This window comes from Gavialis gangeticus, unplaced genomic scaffold, assembly GCF_001723915.1.
Source record: "Gavialis gangeticus isolate Ggan-Ray unplaced genomic scaffold, GavGan_comp1, whole genome shotgun sequence".
In the NCBI taxonomy this organism is placed as follows: Eukaryota; Metazoa; Chordata; order Crocodylia; family Gavialidae; genus Gavialis; species Gavialis gangeticus.
The window spans coordinates 7,491,693-7,496,238 of record NW_017728996.1 but is presented as its reverse complement, the minus strand read 5'-3'; the positions used below and the strand labels follow the sequence as shown (position 1 = coordinate 7,496,238).

General features: G+C 41.3%; 2 protein-coding genes across 2 annotated transcripts in view; both read left to right on the top strand.

Annotated features, from left to right (window-relative positions):
• Window positions 1-1,561, top strand: part of PDCD7 (programmed cell death 7) — a 17,288-nt gene extending 15,727 nt beyond the window's left edge. Inside the window, exon 7 of the mRNA XM_019503988.1 lies at window positions 1,274-1,561. The gene's annotated coding sequence lies outside the window, so the exon portion shown is untranslated. The remainder of the gene's footprint in view (window positions 1-1,273) is intronic.
• A 264-nt stretch (window positions 1,562-1,825) lies between these two features.
• The window catches only part of UBAP1L (ubiquitin associated protein 1 like), a 33,870-nt gene continuing 31,149 nt past the window's right edge, over window positions 1,826-4,546 (top strand). The window contains exon 1 of the mRNA XM_019503987.1: window positions 1,826-2,589. The gene's annotated coding sequence lies outside the window, so the exon portion shown is untranslated. The remainder of the gene's footprint in view (window positions 2,590-4,546) is intronic.

Genomic DNA, 4,546 nt, shown 5'->3' with positions numbered 1-4,546 from the left:
CAAACAATATAAGAGTGAGACTTTATTTTTGAGTTATTATCCAATCCCTCCTATATGCCATACACAACCATAACACCTGTTTTTTGTAATAAAATTAAAATATGTTCTAGCAGGCATTTGACTTTCAGCATATGACTCGGTTTTTTTCTGGTTCTAAAATGGCAACCCCCCCCCCCAAAGGAGTATTTGTGGGGGCAAGGGAGGGACTTCTTGTGGCAAAGATCAAGGGTTTGGGGGCAGGACTTCTGGTCCTAATATGACAACCAGGGGGCAGGGCACCCGTCAAGGGGCAGGGATACCCACGCAGCCCTTGACAGCTCGCTGTAACTTGTTAAGCAGCCATCCACCCAAAATAATTGCCTGCCCATGTGTTAGAAGCTGTAGATTCTTGTGGACCGACAACTCTAGAGCTTCTGGAAATCAATGATCGTACTTTTCTGTGCGCTTTTACTGCAGCCTTGGGACTCCAAGGAGAGTCCCAAGATGATCACGTTTGCAGTGGACAATATGCTGCTCTCTCATCATACAATTGTTTAGACATAATATATTAGCCTAATTTAGACATCTGAAGTTATGTGGTCTCAGTGTGTGAGAGACTGAACGTTACTTCCTTCATATTAAAAAAAGCCTTTTCTGCCCCAGCAGACTTCAACAACATCAGCAACAAAGGATGGGTAACAGTATCTCTTTAGAGATTATTAAAAACTTCCAGAGAATATGGAGACAAATGATACAATCCTATCTCTAAATTATTCCGGGATTGTGAGGTACCACAATACGTTAAGAGTTACATTTTCATCTGAATGCCTGCACAATTGCTGTTGAACATCGATGCGCGTTGTTACGCGAGTCAAAATTTTTGGAGACTTGTAGCATGTGGACCCAGATGAGTGAGTGAAGAATGGCAGTCGGTATTGATTTGGAATAGCTTTGCTTTTGAGGGGGTTGAGACTTGTGACAACTTTCCAGTACCTTTATACTAATGTTTTTGTAACTTCATTTCAAATGTGTCTTTACAACATGAGAGATGGAAAAACATGTAGATCTAATTTGCTCAACTGTGTTTCTATTGTTTTTAACAAAAATAAAATTAGGAACAAGCAAGGACATCAGGAGTAAAACATTTAAATTGGTAGTAAGCAGGCTCATGTAGTTGTTGGAAGAATGTTTTGCTCATTCTTAGTGGTAGAAATTGGCACATTATAAGTTGAGCTGACCCCTTGAAATACTTAGATCTTTTTTTTTTTCTTTTTTACATGCTTGACTGGAGCAGCAGCTTATGGCACTTTGATCTGTTTGTTGTGTGCTGGACAAACCACGCTGTGAAATAGTACCGCCTTTGTTATGCTGAACCTGGTCAACCAGCCATGCGGTTACTTACAGCTTGGTAAATCAGCCTGCTGGAACGAAAATTTTAAAAAAGCTGAAGTGTGATTTGCTATAACTGTTCTTGCCCTGTTACTTATGTTCTTGTAAATAGATACCACGTGTAAAATGATCTGAACAAAAGTAAAACGTACAAAAGTTTTAAAGCAGAAATAAATATAGAGAAGACTGGAAACTTGTAAGTGTGGGGTGGGGGGTTAAGGGTGGAAGCTCAGGCCTTGGCATTATGTAAGCTAAGCCCTAAAGCCTGGCCAGGAAAGGGGGGCTGCTGGCAAAGTAACCCCATAGGGAAAGCACCAGAGCTGCATGCCTTGCCGCTGGTGGCTGTTTTCAAAGTCGTTCTGTGACCGGGCCCATTTGTAGAACAGCAATAAGAGCATGTATTGGGATCCTTGTTGGAGGAGCTTCTACTTCTGAGCAGCAAGAGATGCAGGTAGTACAGAGTTGTGGCTCTTCCAGCCACTGGGCTGCAGCTCTGCTTCTTGGCTCCCGTGTGACAGAGGGCATTTACATCTCTCCAATTCTTGCACAGCAGATATACAAAAAGGGACCTACTCGCATTCCTCCAAAAACTTCCCTTGTAGTTGATGACAGAGTTGACATAATTTTTCTTGGGGGCTTTTCAAGGATGTGTTTGTAGCTCAACTGGAGCTTGTGTCTGGAGTTAGGTGGTCTCAGTGTGTGCAGGCTCAGTATTAATTATGTGAAAGGATTAGAATGAATCTGATGCTTTTACTAGATGCAGCAGTTGCATCTCTTTTTATCTATTCATAAGCATCGTAGAACATAGTTTGTAATGAAGTACTATAGGAAATGCCAGGGATTCTAGTTTCTCGGTGTGTGTGTTTAACTGCTATTTAGCTTCTCACCAATCCCAGAACAAATCCTGAGAGTTTTTGTTTGATTTAAATCAAAGCTTTAGTCCTGTACAACAGCTGCAACAGCCCTCTATTCATAAAAGTGAGTGGGCCGGAAAGTGAGGGGGCCAGAGGATGCTCACCATATGTGATTAGGCCCTTTGTTATGTAAAAGGATTTGGTGACACAGGCTACCTTCTTAAGCCACTATAATCTGAAACTAAGTCAGAAACACCTGATTTTCTGCCCATTTAAAGAACTGAGTAGCAGATGAATTGCTAGTGTATGTAAAACAATTCAGCTTTCACGACTGCACTGTAAGAGCTGCATGATTTTTCATTTGCAGGTAAGCTGCATTTTGTACTCAAAATGTGAAAATGCCAGTTGATGATGTGGCCTGCAAGAAAGTACACTTTAGTTATGTAGTTTTAGGATAGGTGCTAAAGATTTCATGTTGTCCAACACTGTTTTCAAGAAAAATATTGATCCTTTTTTTAAAAGAGAAGCATGGTTTTCATCTTGAACTAAAGAATGACACTAAATCTTGCACAACTTAGAAATATGATGTGCAACCCTGTGTTCTGATTCTAAAAATCTGTGTTCAAATAGATTTGAATCTGATTTACACCTACAGCTGTGTCAAGGAGGTTTGCTTCTTGCTATTTTATATGATTAGAAAAGTATCGTAGATCAAAAGAAGAGACTGGATTACTGTTAAGATTTTCAAGACACCTCTGGGTCCGATCCCAGTGCAGTTTAGATTTTGCATGACAGTAAGACATTTTATTGACGAATTATGCTTATATTTGTACCTGCTACACAATTCATTTGTTAACCTGTAGCCTTCCCTAGCGCGCAACTGTCTGGGCGTGAATGTGGAACAGCCACAGAATGACTGAGTTCAAAATCCTTGTGGAAAGTAGTTTGCTATAAACCAGTACCAACTGGAAGCCCTTTCATTTTTAAGTGATTCCCCTTCTTTGTGATCTCATGAGGTCCCTAAACTAATTTTCAAAATTAGAGTTTTCAGTTATAGTTTCAGATAATTTGTCTGGCATGGTTCTTCAGAGGTTAGTCTGGAAACATTTGTACTGCGACTGTACTGGGTCTGCACGTCTTCTCTGTAGTATCTCTCCTACTTACTACTTACACTTTGTGTGCACGGATTTTTGCACCAGTATCCTTGTTTCGAACAGGAGTGACTTTAAAAAAACATCAAACAATATAATTGTATTAGAATTGTGTCTGTTGTACAATACTATTATAGCTTATTCCCATTCCCATGTTGGTATAGCTGTATGCAGGGCTGTCCCTGGTGGGGGTGAATCGGGGCAACCGCCCCCAGGCCCTGTGTTTTGTGGGGCTCTGTGGTCAGTGCTGCATAGGCCCTGCTGCTGCCAAGCGCTGCCAGCTCTGGCCGCTCACCACCCCCACCCCAGGCCCTGCACACCCCTAGGGATGGCTCTGGCTGTATGCAAGCCCTTACATAGAATGAATACCATTATAATGCTAAGGACGGCTGTGCTATACTGCTAGAATTAAGTCAGTATATAGATAAGTACGGGTATTTTGGAAAGTTTAGCGTAGCAAATATTTTGGAACTATCAGAATGCAATTTTTTTTTCTGTTCAGTGCAACTTGCATTGTCACACTTCCCTATCTCCCTTTATTCATAAAAAATAACAGCTATTTTTGGGAGGAGAGGTGTGGGGCTGAAGGTAACACAATATTATTTTCTCCATATATGTACCTGACTGCCACTGGCAATAATGAAAGCAGTCCTATATTGAGAGACATCTCTTTTTACATACTTAAGGGCATCCTGCTCTTTCTGCAGGGCACAGTGTCTTTCAGGTAACATTTAACACGTGTGCGTGAGCATGTGTGGGCTCTTCCATACACAAAGTGCAGAGAGCTGGAAATTAAACAGCAGATACAAATTGTTTTTTAAATACATAATCTGTTTTTTTTCCCATTATTTACGCAGGATGTAATGCTGACGCATCTTTTATGTATGGAAGCAGATGGTCTGCCTTTGTGTAGGATTCCAACACGTTGCCTATGAAATATGTTAGTGAAAGTACATGTGCAGCTCTGCAAAGCTGGTTACTGTCCATCAGGTTTACATTGCCACACCGGACACACCTAATCCCTGTATAAGTAATCTAGCGCAGCTCTGCTTGTAATCGTGCCATAAACAGTTTGGCTACCACGAGGGAGTGTGCGTGAGGCTGTGTTTAGCAGCTTCTTTAACGAATGGGTGTCTGGCTTTGAGAGGGGCTTATGTACTGCCTCCTTTTTTT